The 21,356-nt window shown below is 38.9% G+C and overlaps 1 protein-coding gene across 2 annotated transcripts in view; it reads left to right on the top strand.

The window, feature by feature from the left end:
- The window catches only part of STX18 (syntaxin 18), a 120,183-nt gene that overhangs the window by 8,408 nt on the left and 90,419 nt on the right, over positions 1 to 21,356 (top strand). The window contains exon 1 of one of the 2 annotated variants that reach the window (XM_055326146.1): positions 856 to 959. The exons of the other annotated variant lie outside the window; for it this stretch is intronic. The gene's annotated coding sequence lies outside the window, so the exon portion shown is untranslated. Of the gene's footprint in view, positions 1 to 855; positions 960 to 21,356 lie in introns of those variants that run through there. 2 annotated transcript variants of the gene reach the window in all.

Here is a 21,356-nt window from a genome sequence, read left to right on the forward strand (position 1 = left end):
AAGAGCTAACGAGGAGGCTGTTGTAGTCAGGAGAAGGCGGTGAGCTGGTGGTAGTAGAGTCGGATAGACGTGGATAGATAAAGTAGTTGTGTAGGAGGCAGTAATGAGTGGGGCTAGAGGAAGAAGTAGAATAATTCCCAGCTTTTTGGTTGAGAAGTTAAATGGTAACACATTACAATAAATTTTTTCAAAGTTAGAATGCCAGTTACTCATGCCGCCTTCTATTCTAAGCAGTAGAGAATATATCCAAGGAACCTGACGGACATCGGTGTTTTATTAAGACAGCAAGTGTTGGATAAGTCCCCAATGGCAATGCTTTCTGGTAAACCTGAATTGGAGACTATAGCTGGAACCCAGTGGGGTCCTCCCACTTTGTCATATTTCTATCTTGGACACCACATTGAGTCTACAAAATAGGCACCTGGGACATATGCCCAGCCAACTGCATGGAGATGTGCAATGGGACTTATATCTGGCAAACACTAGCCTGGGGCTTGTGATGGTGAGAGGTGGAAGAAAGTGTCAGACTTACCAGATTGCAGATGAGGATAGAGACTCAGTGGGGCTCCTTTCGATGCCAGGTTCTTGTGCAGAGTTCCCCTCAGTTGTGCTTTCTTCATTTCGAGACTCATCTTGGTGGTGATGATTGTATCACATACTACAGAGGCATGGTTCTCAGGGATAGGTGGTTTTCTCCTTCATGCCAAGAAACATCTAGAATGGGTCAAACAGTTCTCTCTTTCCTCAGTTTCTAGTTGGCGGGTCACCAACAGTTCAGTGTATCACCTACTAGGACAAGGCTGCTGAAATGAGTCCCCCGAGGATAACATTTTTAATGAGTATTTCCTCTCCAGGATCTGGCTGTCTTACAGGCTTGAGAACCAGATTTGTCAACATATTGAGGGTAGAACCATCTATTGGGACAGATATCAACCAAACTCACATCAACTTGTATAGAAGTAAGTTTGTTCATTTATTTCGAGCAGTGTAATTAGTACTCAAGAGAATATAAATTTTGGAAAATCAATCACTTTGGGGCTTCTGCTACAGGTTAGGAATGCTATTAAATGACTTTACATACCTGATCTCATGTAACTTTTATCTTTTGGGGAGGATAGAAATACAATATTATTAAGTGATTTTTACAATATTGATACTATGAATAATATGATTCGAATAATAGAATTCATACAAACTTGATGTTTGAAGTTTCTTGTTACATGGAAATCCATATGGGCTCCCTCTGGTGGGCAAAGTATCAGTGATGTCTACAGTGGTTAATTATGGCTTGTATATAGACAACTTATTCTTTTTTTTTTAATTTTTTAATTTATTTATGATAGTCACACAGAATGAGAGAGAGAGAGAGAGGCAGAGACATAGGCAGAGGAAGAAGCAGGCTCCATGCACCGGGAGCCCGACGTGGGATTCGATCCCGGGTCTCCAGGATCACGCCCTGGGCCAAAGACAGGTGCTAAACCGCTGCGCCACCCAGGGATCCCTAGACAACTTATTCTGTTTACGACACACTAAGTTTAAAATTAACTTAACAAGAGGCCCCTTGGGATGCCTGGGTGGCTCAGTGGTTTAGCGCCTGCCTTCAGCCCAGGGCGTAATCCTGGAGTCCCGGGATCGAGTCCCACATCGGGCTCCCTGCGTGGAGCCTGCTTCTCCCTCTGCTTGTGTCTGCCTCTCTCTCTTTGTGTCTTTCATGAATAAAGAAAATAAATAAGATGCCCCTTTAGAACCCACCTAAAAGAAAGCGAATAAACCAGAGGAATGAAAGAATGATGTGTTGAATGACCTTCTATAACTCAGATATGAAAAGCTTGCAGCACAGTTGTACTTTTATTTATTTTTTAAAAAAGATTTTATTTATTCATGAGAGACACAGAGAGAGAGAGTGAGAGAGAGGCAGAGACACAGGCAGAGGGAGAAGCAGGCACCACGCAGGGAGCCCGATGTGGGACTCGATCCCGGGTTTCCAGGATCACACCTTGGGCTAAAGGCAGGCGCTAAACTGCTGAGCCACCTGGGCTGCCCACAGTTGTACTTTTAAATTCAGTAGTACTTTTTTTCTTCCTGACTTTCAGGTTCTCAAAGTGTGTAAATATTAGAGTTTGCTGGCTCCTCCTTGTCACAATCTACTGTATGGCTATTTGTCAAAGCTCTCTGTTACAGCACATAAGCTATACTTAAGAGAGCATATCTTTTCATTTCATACCGTTGTACACATTCCTGTTCACTTTTTAGATGTTAAGAAAAGCCTGGTAAATGAGCATTTGCCTTTTACAGTCTAAATAGAAGTGACAGACTGCCAGGGTGCCTGAGTAGCTCAATGGGTTAAGCATCTGCCTTCAGCTCAGGTCATGATCCCAGGTTCCTGGGATCAAGCCCCACATCAGGCTCCCTGCTCAGCAGGGAGTCTGCTTCTTCCTATACCTCTCCCTGTTCTCCTCCCCTCTTCATGCTTGCGCGCACGCGCGCGCTCTCTCTCTCTCTCTCTCTCTCTTTCTCTCACACTCACTCTATACTTTCTCAAATATATAAATATAGTCTTTTTAAAAAAAAAAAGTGACCATTTCAGAGTACCTTGACTCCAGAATTGAGAAAGGAATACAAAGCATAGTTTTTGAATTCTAAATATTTTTGGACTTTGTCATTTATTACCTATGTGATCTTTGAGAACTCACCTAACCTCTTTTCTACTTTCTTTTTTTTTTTTCCCCTTATTCTCCAGCTTTGGCTAGATAATCCTTAAGGATCTTTCAACAAGATGGTTCCAGGATTCAGTACTCTTCTTTCTAAAAGTCCTAGGATATATCTTAAAATGCTTTTTGCAGTGACGACTGCTCAATGTCTTGTGTTATTCCCCTTGAGTTCCTGTATACTCATAATTTTTCACCTAGATGAGGAAATGAGTTTGTTCTTCAAAGCTGGCAATTGGTATGTTTCTCTCTACAAGTGCATTTGATTTAATAGTGGTTCTGTACTTTTAGAATGGACTGCTATCAGCAGGATATGTTTTTGAAGTTCACTAATTAATTTAAAATCTGACTATAAAAGTAGTTAAGTGCTCACTAAACAGAATAAAGAAGAAAATAAAGTTCATAGATAGTACCATTGGTCAGAGATACCCCTACCACAATCTTGGTACATAGTTTCCAGACATTTTTCCTATTAAACAAAGGGAATTTTTCTATACTGCTGTTACGTAGACCCTCTTTTTTTTTTCCTTAACAGTGTATTGTGAACATTTTTTTATATAAATATATATTTTTCTGTGTCACCAATTTATTTGGCTGTATAGTCATTGAAAATAGTTTCACATGGGGTGCTTGGATGGCTCAGTTAAGCATCCGACCCTTGGTTTTGGCTCAGTCATGATCTCAGGGTCGTGAGATTGAGCCCCATATTGGGCTTCACTGGGAATAGAGCCTGCTCAGGATTCTCTCTCCCACTGCCCCTTGCCCCTTCTCTCAAAAGAAAAAGAGAAAGAAAGGAAGGAAGGAAGGAAGGAAGGAAGGAAGGAAGGAAGGAAGGAAGGAAAGAAAGAAAAGAAAGAAGAGAAAATAGTTTCATATAACTTATTTATTTGAACCCCTACTGAAAGATATTTGAGCTACTTTCAGTTTATCACTATTTTAAACAAATAATACATTTTAACCAACTTTGTTTCAAGTTTATAATCTCTTAAAAAGGTAAAAAGTTATATATAATTTCACTTGTTTTTCTTAACTCTTTTCTGAAGTACAAAAAAATTCACATTCTAATATTGATAAAAGGAAAATTATTCCTAATTTTCTTAAAGGGTTATATATATCAGAACTTATTAGCGCAGGAGGAGTGTAGAAAAGGGATACATGATGTTAGGGGTAGAGTAGTCAGAAAAGCTTTTAAGTTGGAGCAAAACCTTGAAGAGCAAGTGAAAGTGGGTGGATGGTGGGTATGAACATGGTGTATTTCCTTGACAGGAAACCAGCTTGATTGAGCCAGGGTGCTTCTTTGTGGGCAGCATGAATGAAACTGGGGGAGGTGCCTTATGGCCCTATCATAGAGGCCTCTGGAGTTCTTATTCAGCATAAATACATAGAAATCAGTGGCCATCCTAAATCTAATTAATGACCACTTAAAATCCCATGAAAACATTTATGGTAGTAACAAAAAGCATTTCTAGAAATAACCTTAATGAGAAATGGAGATGTCCCATTTGAAGAAAACTTCAGAATTTTGTGGAGAGATACAGAAGACGTGAATAAATAGAATATTGGGTACTGGAAGGGAAGAAAAAGTATTGTAAAGATATCAATGATTCTTTTTTTTTAATATTTTATTTATTTATTCATGAGAGATACACAGAGAGGGGTACAGACACAGGCAGAGGGAGAAGCAGGCTCCATGCAGGGAGCCCGATGTGGGACTCGATCCCTGGTCTTCAGGATCACGCCCTGGGGGCGCTAAATCACTGAGCCACCCGGGCTGCCCAGCACCAGTGATTCTTAAGTTAAATTGTGGGTTTATTATAGCTTTCATCAAAATTCTAACAGAACTCTTCTGAGAGGAACCTGCAAGTGGTTCTGAAATTCATCTCGAAAAAAAGACGTGTGAGACTAATTTTTGAGGAGTGGAAGGGTGTGTGTATTGGGGTAGGGATACTAGTTTTGCCAGATTTAAAACATTTTAAAGACAAAAAGTAATATATGTGTATATGGATTGATCAGTGAAGCATGTAAGACCAGTGTGTGTGTGTGTGTGTGTGTGTGTGTGTGTGTGTGTGTGTAGCTTTTGATAAAAGAGGCATTGTAAATCAGTAAGAAAAAATTTATTCAGTGATGTTTTAGGGGGTAGTTGGTTAGCACTTTGAAAAAGAGTTCTGGGTTTTTTTTTTTGTACCTATGTTACTGTACACACATTAAAATATATTTCTGATGAACTGAAGATTTCATTATCAAAGCAAAACTGAAGAAAATAAAAATGAATATGAATATTCTGTCTTCTAGAAGTGGGAGGTCTTTGAATTTAAATATTAGCAATAGTTTTAATAATAACGGTGATGATTTAGAGGACGATTGTGATGGCAACTATCACAGTTACTTCACAGAGAGACAGAAAGCAATATTTCCAAGTACAGAGAAATTATTAGGGAAACATGGCACACTGAAGAGTAACTCATGGCATGAGAAAAATAGCTTATATTATCATGTTAGGTTAAAAAAGCTACTACTAAAACCAAATATAATTAAAACTATGTATATAAGGGGTGACTACCTTTAGCATTCCCACTCTTGATTTTGGCTCTGGTTATGATCTCAGGGTCCTGAGAGCAAGGCCCATATCCAGCTCCTTGCCAGCAGGGGGTCTCCCTCTGCCTCACCCCTCCACCCCCAGTAAATGAATACATCTTAGAACTATGTATACAAAACAAAAAAACCTCTAGGCATGGAAATAGTGATCAGAAGGGAATCCATCAATAGTTAACCATGGCTCTTTCTGGGAGATGGGACTCTGGGTACTTTCTTTTTCTGCTTCTATCATCCTGAATTTCTTTAATGAGTATGTTATTACTTTTGAAATGAAAAGCAAAACAGAAAAAGTAAAGCTCCCAGCAGATAAGTTTTTATTTGCTTTGGTAGGAAATGGAAAAGAATTAATAGCTTTTGATTAGCAAGTGTCATGAGTAAGTAGGATCTGATTATATATTAAATGCACAACGGAGGGGGCCCTATTTAAAGGAAGTCTGCCTTAAAACCTTTTGTAAAGGGAGTAATTTTCCTGTAAGTCAGCCCGAGTTTCAATTCAGACTTTTTTTAACCTGTACAAGAAAATCATCCACAAATGTTGCATGGAGGTTTTACCTTTCTGGTTGTCATTCTAAAAACTCATAAGCAATAGTAATAGCTACCACTTGTTGAACACCTATTCTCTCTGGCACTGTGCTAAAAACATTCTAATTTAGTCGACTATCCTTACAAGTTAGCTTCCTTTCCTCGTGAAGAAACCAAGGTTCAGAAGTTTAAGTGACCTGCCCAGGATGATGTTAAGGATGATGAGTATGCACTGGGTTCCAAAGACTGCCTGCTGCCTCTCCAGGTTCTCTGAATGCATGGCTGGCTGTGCACATGGTGAGTGCTGTCCTAGGTCGTGCCATTCCCCAGATCAGATCACTGGTGATTTTCTCCATGGTGTGTTGTCATATCATCTGCTATATTTGGGAACATATTTTGGTACATAAATCATGTATATTTCAAAGCCCCTAACCAAACATTTTGTTTCCTTTTGTTGACAATTACCTAGTGACCATACATTTCTTATAGGCAGTGTTGTCTATTTTTGAGGAAAAGGGGAAGAGGCTTATGGTTTTAGTTAGGAAAATCACTGAGAGGGAAGGAGACCCAATTTTTATATTATAAATACTGGAAAAAGTGCTAATTTTGTTTTTTTGTCTGGGGCACCAGTTTGTTATTTTGTTTATTTGCTCAATAGCCCTGTGGAGAACTGCAGAGCCAAGATGACTTTTCAGAATTACCCAGGTGAGGCAAGGGGTCAGGCCTTTGAAACCACTGTGGTGGTCAGCCACTGGATTTGGGCTTCCCCCAAGGAAGCACCATAATTTGGGTGAAGCAGCTTCCCTCTGCTGAGGGCAGTTCCTAAGAGAGACAGCTGGAGGCAGTCGGCAGGCAGTTCTGGAAGTTGGGAAAATGAGGCCCTTGATCCTGAAGGCACAGTTCTACCACAGTATCTTTTAAGGTGGTCGTGAGGATTGAATGAGCTACTGTATGTGAAGCCCTGGATCAGTGGATCTGGTATGTTGTAGCTACTCATTCAATGGCAGCTACTTTATTACCAGCTTTCATTGGTTGAGTATCTGCAAGTAGGGCGTTAGGTTGCTATTTAGGATAGGAAAATGAGAGAGACTTTCATTTGGTCATCAAATGCTTACACTCTAGAAGGGGGCATTCATTCGTTCATTTAATACATATTTATTGAGCATCTAGTATAGGCTGTGCACTGTTTTTGGCCCTGGGAATGGAACAGAGATAATACCGGATCTCTGTTTTGTGGAGGTTACATTCTTTTTTCTTTCTTTCTTTCTTTCTTTCTCTCTTTCTTTCTTTCTTTCTTTCTTTATTTATTTATTTATTTATTTATTTATTTATTTATTTATTTGTTAGAGCAAGCACAAGGGGAGGGGGGCAGAGGGAGAAAGAGAATCCAAAGCAGACTCCATGCTAGGTGCAGAGTCCGATGCAGGGCTCTCTTAGATCATGACCTGAGCTGAAACCAAGAATCAGATGCCACCCAAGTGCCCCAGTATTTTAATGAGCAATTTATAGTAAATAGGTGAACAGATATTTAAAATACTTGGGTAGTGATAAGTAAATTCATAAGTATAAGACCTATTGATAACTATAGATATCTTTGATAGGGGAACTTCAAGAAATAAGAGGACAGAGAGATTACTACTTCTGGATAAGGTTGAGGGGAGACTTGGTAGAAGAGGTGATAGTTAGGTGGGCCTCATAGATTTTCCACATGTGGAGATGTGGAAAGAAGTAGGACAGGAACACATGGCAAAGGCTCCAATGGTGGGAAATCACAGGATGGTAAAATCCACAGAGAAAAGCTCAGTTTAATGGAAGGAATGTGGGCAATAGGTAATGGAATGTACCTTGAATTATCCTTTGGCCTCTCCAGATCCATTCTCTACCCTTTGCACTCTGTTCTTGCCCCTGGAGGCTGAGTTTTATGGAGTGCTTGGCTGGGTTTCCTTGTTCTCTGGCTTCTGATTGGGTTCAGCCAGTGGGAGGTCCAACAGGAGATTGGAAGGCAGTTAGAAGAGAGAGGGGTTGTTTTTAGAGTATGGTCAAGGCTTTGCATCCACAATCCATGGCTTGGAATGTCTGCACACCAGCCCTAGGATTTCTTTCCCTTGTGTCTATCAGGCGTCCTGCAGGATAGGATGGGTTAGTCAGTAGGCTGGTACCAGCCAGCAGTACACAGGATTGCATTGGAGCCCCATTCAGGGCTGACCCTGAAAGGCAGTGTCAAGGGAATTCCTTCCCATGGACAGAACCTTATACAATTCATCTCTACCTTATTATTTGAGGAGGTTTTCAGAGGAGATAGATTTTTCTGTCTCCCCCTGTGTAGCTCAACAACGCAATAGGGAAAAGCCAAGAATTTTAGCCTCAGACAGATTTTCTCTTAGTGATGTGGCAGTTCATACTTCTCTTCCAAATATGACCTGAAAGGTTAGAGGTGGTAAATGGCTCTTATGGCATTTTGACTATAAATCTGAACTGGAAGAGAATCTGTAACCCATTATCAGATTCTGAATCAAGCTGCCTTGTCCTTCTCCTGTTTCTGTTTCAGTGGAAATGTGTGTTTTTACTCTGTCAGTGGACAGTTTACATACCTAATATACCTGATATTTAAAGGGAATTATATAATGAATAGTTGATGTGAAAAGGACTAGTTAAATACTTTAACTCCAAGGGATTCCATTAAAGTAATAAGGAAATTACATTTAATTTTAAATGGTAGAAAGATTTTTTAATGTTATTGCTATTAAGCATGTATTACACACACTCAACCCATTTTTTGCAAATGAATTCCCAAAGCACAATTCATCTTTATACAGGTGGAAAGGAAATATTCTTGCAAAATATATAGTTTGATGTCACCTTCTTCACTGTGGAAAGAAGCATACTTTTCCAAAGAATAGAATGTGATGGTTGATTGGAAACTTTTGGAGTTACAGGCTCTTAGCTCCACCTCTTGAAATAAGAAAATATATATAAATGGGTCCCCAGATGAAGGCGTGGTGGGGTACTTTATAGCCCTAATTGACTCCAGACATAGAGGCTGTGATTTGTAAGCAAGCAGTGACAAGAGGAAGTTAAATCAAAATTAAATTAAGGGAAGGAAGAAAAAAAAATAGATATCAAGGAGAGGTGATGAATTTTCTGAAAGCTTCTAAATACCTATCTGTGGGTAAGTGGGAAATCTATGGGTATATCTCAGTTATGTCAAAAGATGAAATCTGGAAACATTTCAGTCCTAAAAGAGACCTCTCTTTTTTAAAAGCCTTTTTTATATTCATTACTTGGTACCGCTCAGTCAGTACAAGCATATTTGCTCTTATACTTTTCCATGACTCAAACTGGTAATAAAAATCAGTATCTCCCATGATGCACATGAAGTGATATTTTGGGAGGATTGGTTTTTCTGTTTATATTTTGGTATTTTGTTGTTGTTCCAGCTTGTGTAAATAAAATTCTCGGAATGAGAGCCTGCCACACAGAGCACCATCTTTGCAGGGGTGTCTGTCAGTCTCCTTTTCCCTGGCCTTCCTGGCCAGTTAACCTCAGGCCCGAGAGGACAGGCACTGTGTTGCACTCCCTGTCACAGCACAGAGCACTGTGAAGAGTTCACACTTATTTGTGAAATGAATTAAGTGAGTAAATGCCTGATGGTTCATTTTACTCACCCATTCCTCTGTGACCATGTGGGTTCAGACCCTCAACCATCATGAGCCTGAGCTGTGATGCGACTGTACTGAGCTCTCCCATCTCCTTTGGAGTCAAGCTACTGGGCTGAAAATGCTGCTTTCATCATGTTATTTTGCTCAGAAGCATTCAGTACTGCTCACTCACACAACAAATTCTCGGTGATTTGGCCAGCATTCAGAGGCCCTTATAAAGTTAGTACTGCCCACTTTTCCATTTTTACGCCCTATGCTTCCTCCATCATCCCACCAGCTTTAACCAGCCCAGTCCACTTACAGCCTCCTCCTTGTTTGGCTCCTCCAGTTTCTCTTGCGTGGATGGCTCACTCCCCTTCACTTACTCAAAGTCTGCCCATCTTTAAAGGCACAGTGTCTCCTACACTAGTCTCTTTTCTTCTGAATTCAGAGCATTTGCTACATATTACTTGCTAAGCAAGGAACTCTGGCTGGGACAGCCTTCATGTGATGGTTTTGTGTTCTCATTTAATGATTGCATTGTAGCTTAACTTTGCAGGCAGTTTTGTGCTGTCTTACAAACCGTATTGCTTACTTTTGGGTGTCGGGAGTGGAAAAGGAGAGGCAGGACTCTGATTTGGTGCTGTTTTCCATTTCCTGGCTGTGGCTCTCGTAGCTACCAGCACTGTGGCCTTTGGACAGGGCAGTCACTTCTCAGTTTTGTGTTCCCAGGCCTAGCACCATGCCTGGCCCACAGTCGGGATTCAGTACATGGTATGTGAGTAAATGAATAGAAGGCATTCTCAAATACGTGTTTACTAGTTTGACTCAAAACTAAATTAATCAACATAGGTGATTTTCCATCTTTTAAAAGCCATAAAAATCCAGTTTTTCATTTTGCCTTTTTTTTTTATCATTAACAGTTCTCCCTCCAGCACTTCTTCCTTTTGCCTGCCTCAGCTTCGTGCTGAAATGTAAATCAATTTCCTCTAATTCTTTTCCCTGTGAAATTGGAGAACAGCTGTTTAGTCACCTCCTTATAAATAACCCTTCACCAAGTTAAATCGCCTCGAGGACTTGCTTTCTCCAGATTAAATTATCCCAAAGCCTTTTCTTTTTCTCATAAAGGCCTTTTAAAAAGAAGCATTTGTTTTTTTATTTTTTTATTTCTTTTTCTAGCTCTTTATAAAACTTTATTCTTTTCATAAGTGGCCCACAGGCTACCCCTATGAGAGCCTGGTTAGTGCTGCCTGGGATGGCGGGCATCTTGAATCGCTCTCTTCCTTGTGTCGGGAGCACCCTGTTGACTGTTTTTATCGCCTGTCAGGTTTAACTTGCTGCTGTCACCCTGTCTTTGTTCTGCCTCCTTTTTCTGCACATTTCTTCCAATGTGTAGTCTGATTTCTTCCCATAAACACGAACTTACTGGGCAGCCCGGGTGGCTTAGCAGTTTAGCGCCGCCTTCGGCCCAGGGCCTGATCCTGGAGCCCTGGGATTAAGTCCCACGTCAGGCTCCCTGCATGGAGCCTGCTTCTCCCTCTGCCTGTGTCTCTGCCTCTCTCTCTGTGTCTCTCATGAATAAATAAATAAAATATTTAAAAAAAACAAAAAACTCCCACGAACTTACTGCAGCAGCCCCACTACAGCTACCAGTTAGAACCCAATTCAGATTAACTGAAATGATAATGGGAATGTATTGATTTATATCACTGAAAAGTCTAGTGGTATGATTTAACCTCCAGCATGGCTGGACCCAGGGGATGTAGCAATGTTACCAAAGGCCTGGTTTTTCTCGCTTTCACTCTTCTGCCATTCATGATGTTCACGTCTCCCTTAGGGGACCTCCAGCTTTTGCTTCATGGTAGCCAAAAAGCTATACTACTTGCAGACTTTACTTTCAGAGGAAGAGAGAGAGGCCTCTCCTTGTAGTATCCATCAGAATCTTGGAGTTGATACATATGCCTATCCTTAAATCCATCCCTGTCTTGAAAAGGAAAGGACCTATGCTTAGTTTGATCTACTTAGGACCCAGCCCTATAGCCAGACCAGGGTCACTTTCACCCAGTACACGTAGCTGAGAGGAGGGGAAGAATGATTTCCAAAGGAAATTTGGAGGGCTGTTTCCAGAAGGAGAGCGGTGGATGTGGGTGGCCAAGAATAAATGTACTTAGCATTCAAAGTTTTGCCCTTTTGCTCTGCCTTGGATTACTGATGTCACTTTGAATGGAGGGTGTCTCTAAGAATGAATTATTCACTCACTATTTACTGAGCATGCAGCCTATGTCATGCATGTAAATAGGCATTGGGCATACAAACATGAGTGAGACAATCCCTGACTTGGAGAAACTCATAGTCTAGTGAAGGGACAGACCTAGAGGCAAATAATTAAAGCATGTTGTAAAAGATGTTATCAAAGTACGTGCGGCTACAGAGATGGAAGTGAAGACTTCTTCACTTGGGGGGAGCTGAAAGGCAAAGGGCTTCACAGAAGAGGTGGGTCTTAAGCAGAATCTTGAAGAATAAAAGATATTCCCTAGAATGGGAAAGAAGGGGCATCATTCTGCAGGCCATGGTGAACCATAACAAGTTTTGGCAGGGGACTGACGTGATCAGGTATGGATTTTAGATCCTATTGCTGGCTGTTGACAGACCTAGCAGAGGTGAGAAGGAATGGCAGCAAGGAGGGAGATCTGTTGAGCAGCCTTCATGTTTATGCAAGAGGCGGTAAAGGCCTGAGCCAAGCTGGTGACCATCAGAACAGAGGACACATTCAAGATCTGTTTGACAGGATTTGGGACTTGTTAGATGTAGGAGATGAAAATCAGAGGTTCTAGATTGCTTCGAGGTTTTAATTGTGAGTGATCGAGTGGGTAGTCAAAATGAGTCATTTTATAGTTATTTGAGGTGCCTGCTGAACAGCCAAGGGACACATATTTGGCACTTGTAAATACAGAAGTGGACCTCAGGAAAGATTTCTGAGTCAGAGATGTAGATGGGCAGACATCAGAATATAGGTGGAGGTTGAAGCCTTAAGGAAGGAGCAAGATTGCTAGAGGGGAATTTCAGAGAAGAGAGCCTCACTTGGCAACATTTGAGAGGCCAGCAGAGGAAGGAGTCAGAGAAGTTAAGACAAGTGGGTCCATCCAGTAATGGAGCTCTTACCTTGATAAAGTTTATGTCCCCTGGATGGCTTGTGGCATGGTGGTTTTGAGCATGGACTCTGGGCTCTACTACCTACTGGTGGGTGACTAGGAGATAAATTATTTAACCTCATTTCCTAATCTATGTAATGGGAATAAAGTGGTACCTAATTTGGAATATTGAAAGAGTGAAGCACTTTGAAAGTGCTTGGCACATAGGAAGTGTGATAAAGTATTTGATAAATAAACACAGAAACTTAGAAACACATGTGCATGCCCTGCATTGTGTATCTCTGTCTTTCACATATCACACTGACCAGTTAATCCAAAACCCAAAACTAGTTAATTTGGACTCAAATTTATTTGTCTGAAACTCTGGTAGTTCCAATGCAATAATGCAAGTATCAGACTTCTTAAAGGTTTTCTGGATTATTTATCAGATTATTTTTTCTATTGGCTATTAATTTTACTTCCAACTTTGATGCAGCTTTGTTTCTTCCACAAATGACATATTTTTAAGTTGTTCCTAATACCTTGTAGCATACAACTCCTGCCCCCCACCCCCAAGGCCTTTTTAGCTTTCCTTCCTCAGAGTCATTCCTAAAGTTCTGGAATGCTCTGTTAGTTGCTCCCCCGCATTTTGGTCAGTTACTGGCATGTTACTTTTAATCAGGCTGCTTTTCTCATCCATCTGTAGGAATTGGCAATATTTTCAGCTCCTCTCCATTATGGTCAGGAATATGAATTTGCTGTCTTTTCTTCTTCCTCTTCCATTTTCCCACGTAAATGTCTTGAACCACTGATTAGATCTGTGTGCCCACAATAACATAAGCAGGCACGAAGCTTAAATCTGATTTAAAGGAGTATGTACAGACTCTGTTACTCTATGAAAGTTTTTTAGAGTCTAGATGAAAATAGAACAGTATCCAGGGTGTGAGTAAGTTGCTGAATTTTAACACTTGTTGAACCAGACGTCGTGTGTGTTCATTTTTAAATAACTGGGTGGGTCACTCTTTTTTTATTTATTATGAACACAAACACTGATGCTAACAACCAGCATGTGAAAGGAAAACAGGCGATAGTGATGAAAACCATTTAATGATTAGTGAGGAAACAAATATTGTTTAATGAAAATAAAAACCATGTCTAAAGGGCCTAATGCTGACTTTTGGAAATATAACTATGTTGCGGTCTGTTGTGTACCCTCTGTCCTGTACAGTAGATATTGTTTAAAATTGCTTGGGAACTGGAGCTTGCAATTGTGAGCCTGGAATGTCCTGCAGATAATTAAGTTGTGGTCAGGCTTTGGAAAAATAAAAAGTTCTCGAACTATGATTTTATAAACATGCTACAATAACATTTCTTTATATTTAACAGTTTCTTATAGAAAGCTGATACTCTCATGAGGCATTGATTAAAGGTAAAACATCAAGAAAGAAAAAATATTAAATTAAAACTTCACTTAGGATGTTGACAGTTGGCTTGTAATATTAAACAGATGTGTATGTTCCTGGGGATATTCTTCTTTCTGAACTGAATTGCTAAGTTGTATTTTTTTTTAATGACAACTACAAATTTTTGATCAGTTAATAATTTTAAATGCCCTTTCTACAATCTTCTGTATTCTAACTTCATCTGTAGTTTGAGCCCTCTCAATGATATAATGATTGGTGAAACCTTTGCTGCCGCTTCTAGAGTCTTTCATTTTCTTTCTTGACCCCCCCCCCCCCCCCACACACACACACACAGCTTAACTGGGCTCTTCTGATTTCATGATGCATTCTTGGAGATTGATTCCTTGAAATAATTTTAGGATCATTGGGTGGAATTCTACCCTTTCAGATTTATGTCTATACTTCCATATAAATTTCACGTTGGTATTTGAGTGCACAAGCTGACCTACATTGTGGTATTGTGTTTGTGTGGTCAATTGTAAAGGCTTCATGAACCGTCTGTATAGCCAGCCATGCAGATCGGCTCTACCCCCATGCTGTGCGGCCACAGAAGTGTCAGTGAGGGACCTAAAGGAAACCAGGCCATGGAGCAAAAAGAGTAAATTCTTTTTGCTTATAAGAATTTTGCTGTATTAGGCAAATAACATAGAGTCCAGTAAAGACAGGGGAATGGGGTGGGGTGGGTAGACTTTGGTAAATGAAGGAGTCAGGTTGGATTTTATAGGATGAGTTGAATATATTTCACATCTTCTCAGATTCTTCAAATCGATTTGTAAGACTAGATAAATTGTTCATTGTGTTTGGGCTGATGAAAAATTTTTAAATTCTGAAGATCATTTGAATTGTAAGTTTTTGACATGAGGACGTCTCGTGTTCTCAGAAGGATAGATTTTGCTAGGCAGGAGTCTTTGATTAACCTGGAAGAACAGTTTAGTTGGTTTGGATAGATTTATTTATCTTGGAACTATGTATTGTTTGTGCAGTCTTCTTTTTTGGAATGAGTGTTTTTTCCTCTGCAGATTGCATTTGGGAAGCTCTGATTTGGAGGCTCAGTATATGGAAGGCATTTCCAATAAACACAAACAAAGGCCCACTGGACTGTCCGAACAAATATGATGACATTTTATCATTAACAATTTTATTTAAACTCAAGAATAATGAATTCATTTTTAATAGCATGTTATTTAAATGTGACTATTTATTCTTTATATCTAATAGTATAAATAGTTTTTAAGTGTCCTACTGAAGTTTGATTTAGGAGCAAAAATATTTGTATAAAAATGTCCATTTTTATATGAAAGGATTCGACAAATATTCATTTCTGGGTGTATTGTTTTGTTCTCTAGCTCATTGTTTTATTGTTTTATGTTTTGTGTGGCTGTGGAGGAAGAGTTTTCTGTGTACAGTGTTTCAGTAGTTCATGGAATCATTGCCGTGTTCTCCTAGAAATATGGAATGCAAATTAACAGTGACCTTTTGGAAAGAGTTGGGAACTTTGAACTGTGTGCAAAAATACTGTATAAGTTTAGCATAATTTGTTACTCTAGAAAGAGCCATCCATTTTAGCTAAGAATCTAACAAGTAGTAAAATATATGTAGGGCTTTATACTATTTCATTCCAATTCTCTCCCAGTGTTTTGCTCTAAAGGAGTGTTGTAAATATTTTAAATAGTTCTCTCTAACCAGAATTAATAATAACAGATTTCAGTAGAAAATGTTTCATTTTTACCATGATTATTGCATCCTAAGATAACTCTCTGTAAATGATATTCTTTTATAGATATTTTGGCTTGGCTTACCGATCCTAATTTCAGTATTATGCCTGATTTAGCAATAAGCTGCTGTGATCAGCTACAGTGAATCGTATTAGGCAGGCTTTATTTTCTATTTCAGTGTGGTACTGCCGTTTCTCCCACCTCCAGATCAGAAAAGCATTTATATTCTTTTTCAGTTTTAATGTTTGATAATTCTACCATGGAAAAGGTAAAGTGGGAAATTTTTTAGGGTAGATGCTGATTGAAGAATGACACCATTTGAGTAACTTTCATATTTTAAAAATTTCGTGCTCATGCCCTTTTTTCTGTGTGGTGTTCAGGTCTTCTCATCTGTTCTACAGATAATTAGTGTGGTTCTGGTAGGGAGGAGGGTTCTGCTGTTCCTGTTGGCAGCCTGATGGTTAGATTAACTGAAGTTACTGATTTGGGAGTGGAAGACACTTCGGGTCCCTAGTGGTCTGAAATTGGAAATGCATCTCCTGAAAATTTCATTAGAACTCTGCATAAAGGGATCCCTGGGTGGCGCAGCGGTTTAGTGCCTGCCTTTGGCCCAGGGCGCGATCCTGGAGACCCGGGATCGAATCCCACATCGGGCTCCCAGTGCATGGAGCCTGCTTCTCCCTCTGCCTGTGTGTCTGCCTCTCTCTCTCTCTCTCTGTGACTATCAAAAATAAAAATAAAAATTAAAAAAAAAAGAACTCTGCATAAAGTTTAACATTTGATTAAAAATAAAAATGTTAAGAATTTAGGTCGGTTGGTTGGCTTATTTAAAGTGTTCTTTGAGCTACAGTTGAAGTTACTTATTTTTCTTAATCTCATTGAAAACAGATGAATTACACATAAAAACTTGAGTAGTAGATTAGCACCTGTGTTCCAAGTCATTGAGGAAATGGAGGAAAATTCTGTAAAGGCTGTGTAAGTGCTAAGTAGAATGAGAAAAATCTGTCAGAAGTTGTTTCTTTGTCATCTCTTTGTTAGCTTTATCATGCTTAATTTTCATGCAAATAATGTGTTTGTTACTGTGGTCACACCGTGATTTAACATTGGCTTATGTATGATATTTTATTGTCCCTGTCCTGGAAAATTATAGCAGTTTTTATGAGGAGTGGTTTGTGGGTTCACACAACCCACTTGGAGTGCCATTTACTATAATTCTCTTCTAAAAGGACCATAAAACATCATGTAAATTGTTTAAAAAGGGAAAGGCCTTTTTTGAGAAAGGCTAGGAAGAAATCTTTCCAGGCTTTTGTTCTTATAGTCTCATGATTTTAAGCTTGCAGTTTATTTGAAACATTAATGTCAAAAAGTGAAGTGCACATGTATCTGAGCAAAATGGTTGTGAGCGAGAGCAAGGCTAAACTCGGGCCTCAGTGCAGAATAATACACATCAAATTCAGCATGTTGTAATCTTTTCAAAATATGTTTTCTGTGGCTTTGGAAACGAAATTACGGAAGAAAGGAAGAGAGGGAGGAAGGAAGGAAGAACGGAATTAATTTAAAGCATGTATATCTTTTCTCAGAAAAATCTCTTAGGAGCTTGTTGCGTGTTTGTAATTGACATGAAAGCACAGTTTTTTGGTAACTGGTTTTGTGAAACTCCCGTTTAAGTTCACAAATAGATTTACCTAAAGGAGCTTCCCTCCTTGGCAGTTCTACCATTTCGGTTGGCTTGTTGCTCTGTTTACACCCTTAGGAAGAAAGTATGAAATACCCAGTAACAATGCTAGAATTCTCTCATGGCTCAAATGCCTTATTCTGATGTTATCTTGGTTTTGTGTCTGAGCTCTATGGAGAACACGGATGGAAATTGTTAATAATTTTCTACAGCATTTATGTTACTCTGAGCTTTAGTCATTCAAATACAGATATATCTTACGTTTAAGCAAAATCCAAATACATGTGAAATATAAAATAGAGGCAGCTGTTTGACATACAGATGTAACAAATATGTAATAGATTTAATTTTTTTATAAAACACTTCCTTAGTACATGTCAGATCATTATATCTGCAACAACATATTATAGAAGTACTTATAAATGAAATGACAGCTCTGTTCATGTAAATAGTGATATAAACATTCGTCTCTGCACAACTTTCTTTTTTCAAGTCAGTGTGATTTTAAAAACACAAGCTTATCTGTGTGATTTAGAAACTCCTTGGCTTTGTGATAAGAGGAGGTTAAAAGTAGATCACATTCATGGATCTCACAGAGGATCAGTGAGTTTACTACATGGCTGTAAATCTTTGTCTAAGTGTAAATGCTTCCTGCTTGCATGTGTGATTTCATGGATTTCAATTTAGAGTTTTTAAATATTTTTCTTATAAAGTTCCTCCTTATTTGTAAAGAACACAAAACTAACTTTCTAAAACATATAAAAAACTGTTTGGAATTATTCCTTATTCTACATGGTCCATTTAATTTTCCTGTATTGGTACATTTCTTTCTTTCTTTTCTTTCTTTTTTTTTGGGGGGGGGGTGTATTGGTACATTTCTATTCCAACGGGATTACCGAAGTGTATTTAGGGACTAGAAAATGAAGCTATGATTGGAAAAGAGATTTTTAAAAAGGTAGGACAATCTAATATCATCCTAGGATGGTAAGAAAGGTGGGAATGAAGTGAAGAATGTTCTGGCAGCCTTGTTACTGTCGGCACAGAACAGTTTTTGGAATTCTATAACCCTTCCTGGGGGTTGTGTAGTGGGGTTGGGGGCTCCTTTGACCCATCCTGTAGCCTGAGAACCTGCTGTGGCTAAGTATACTAAGCAAAGAAGACTTTTTATAGCATTTTAACCCAAGCTGTTGGATATGCCACAGATTTTCATAACTAAAAATTTTATATCCAGCTCTATTGAATAAATTGTTTTAATATGAGATGTTTGGAAATAGGGTAGACACTACCCTAAAGGGACCCAAATTCCCAGTTCTCCAAGTTAGATATTATTTTACACTGTGAATTTATAATACATTGCTATATAATGATGTCATTAATTGTGATATAGAATGCCATGTGTAGGGGTTTTCTCCTTGTAGATTAGGAAATGTTTTTCTTTTTTGCGTTAGCACAGATAACCTAAGTCCTAGTCATTTATAGGTACTATATAAAAATGCATAGGATTTGAGTCAAGTATGTGTTAATAATGTTTTACATATTATCTAGTTGCAAGAAATCTAATCTTTTTTTTCTTACAACTTTTATCCAGAATGTTAGTGTTTCTTTGTCTCTGTTTTTCACTTGAGTCAGGTAGAAAGAATATTTTTCATGGTCTTTAGATGACACTAAACCATTTATTTTCAAATAGCTGGGTTTTTTTTCCTTCTCTTGGAAGTCTCCATCAACATGACCAATTCCTGTCGGAAAAGAGGCACAATTTTTCAGTTTTTCCCCCAAAACTGCAACTTCAGAAAATATGTAAGAGATGTAGCAATTAACCTACATGCACATTTATAATACTAGAAAATGGGCAGCTAGTTACATTCAAAGACAGGATCTGATAGGCCCAAATTGCTTAAAACATCACAGTTATTGAAGATATACCCCAGGGAATTTGAGAAACCATTTAACAGATGAAAGTACATTTTGAAAAGTCTGACCTTACAGGCAATCATAAAATGAATCAAAACAGTGCTTTTTTCCCCCTGAAATGTACAGAGCCCATCTGTGTCTAATCCAGTAATTATAGACTGTGTTCAATTACCTTTTCAAACTTGGAGCAGACTGGAGACTAGGCAGTGAACAAACATAGGGTTTTGTCTAGACCTCAATTGACCACAGTCTAAAACTTGAATTTATATCTAATTTTATTTTTTGTTTGGTTTGATAGTTCTTAAAGGATTCATTTTTGCTACTTGGTGTTTTACCTTCTTAGATTTGAGATACTGCTTTTTCTTGTCACAAAAGCTTTTGTATCAGCAGTAGCTTATGCTATAATCAGGTGTTTGTTTTCTGAATACTTTTATGTGCAAATCAATAATTTGCACTGGAGAAAAGACTGCATAGGGCGGGGGAAGGGATCATACCCTGAGTAGTATTTTTTGAAATAGCCCTTAAAATATTGTTGCTGACAGGAACTCTTTTTATGTGCTAGGAAAAATAATTTATTTTCCTCTTACACTGAGAAAACTACAGCTAAGGTAATTTTCAGTTGCTTTGTACACTTAATAAGATGTTTTTAAAATTGCAGTAAACTGCTATAACATCTCTCTTTTATGAAACATATCTTATGTTTTTTTTTTTTTCTTTACACATTTTTGTTGCATTTGCTCATCAGGCTGGTATCCCTTGTGAGATTCAGTGTGTCATATTAAAAAAATCTCCTTCAAACCATTTCTCTTAAGTCCACTTATGATTTGATGAATCTTTGGGTGAGAATGACCGTAAACTGCCATGGCCAGTTCAAAATATTTAAATTTTATCTAGGAACCTTGGCATTTCAAGTTTTTCTTAAAACACATAAAATGAGAATGCTTATGCAGCAGTCAGAGCCCCCCCCCCATTAGTTAGTATTCAGGTCATACACATTCCACTTCGCATTGGCAACAAATGTTTTGAGGTATTTATTGGATTATAATCATTGCATATTAGACCATGAAGTTTTCTAGAAACCTTGTGGCCATTCCCAGTATCCGTATTATTTTTTTAAAGTTGTGTTTGTTGAGGTTTCACTGTCTTTGGGAGGTTTTTTTTTTTTTAATATTTTATTTATTTATGATAGAGAGAGGCAAAGACACAGGCAGAGGGAGACACAGGCTCCGTGCCGGGAGCCCGACGTGGGACTCGATCCTGGGGCCCCAGGATTGCGCCCTTGGCCAAAGACAGGTGCTAAACCGCTGAGCCACCCAGGGATCCCCTTTGTGAGGTTTTTAAGGATTCTGTCATGGGAGAGAGAAGTGGTTCTACCTGGTTGCGTGAATGTACTTTCTGAGGATTACACAGAGAAAGTGAAATTCAAAGATTACAGATATCCTTAATATATTTATGAGATTATTTGCTCAGGATGTTAGGATAATATGATAACTACCTCCTTCTTATCCCCATGCTTCTTAAGGATCCTCACAGAGAAGGTGAAAGATTAGTCTTCCTAAGTACGAAATTGAGAGGCCCTTTGGATGCTCTCATTTACTCCCTTACCTAATTCATTAAAAACATTCTTGCTCTTTCTCCACCCAGCTCCTAGGCCAACACTCCTCCTAGGTCCTTCATCACAAACATGTGGGCTACTGATGCTACTTTCTTCATGGTGCTTAGGGTGATTTGGAATTTTGTATTTTTTTTTTAACCTGTTTATGCCCTTCCCACTGGACCATAAGTTTCTTTAGATCAAAGGCTGATTGTGTGTTATGTTCTCCTATTGTATTCCAGCATCAAACACAATGCCTGATTGGGGGCAAGCACTTGCTCCTTGTTGGCTGCGTGATAGGCGCACTGTCTACCTTTTGCCCTCTCTCCCTGGCATGGTCACTATATCCATATTTTTTTCAAGATTACCCAAGCCTTTCTTAACCCAATGCTGGTCCTTCTCTC

Source organism: Nyctereutes procyonoides, unplaced genomic scaffold (assembly GCF_905146905.1).
Source record: "Nyctereutes procyonoides isolate TBG_1078 unplaced genomic scaffold, NYPRO_anot_genome, whole genome shotgun sequence".
In the NCBI taxonomy this organism is placed as follows: Eukaryota; Metazoa; Chordata; class Mammalia; order Carnivora; family Canidae; genus Nyctereutes; species Nyctereutes procyonoides.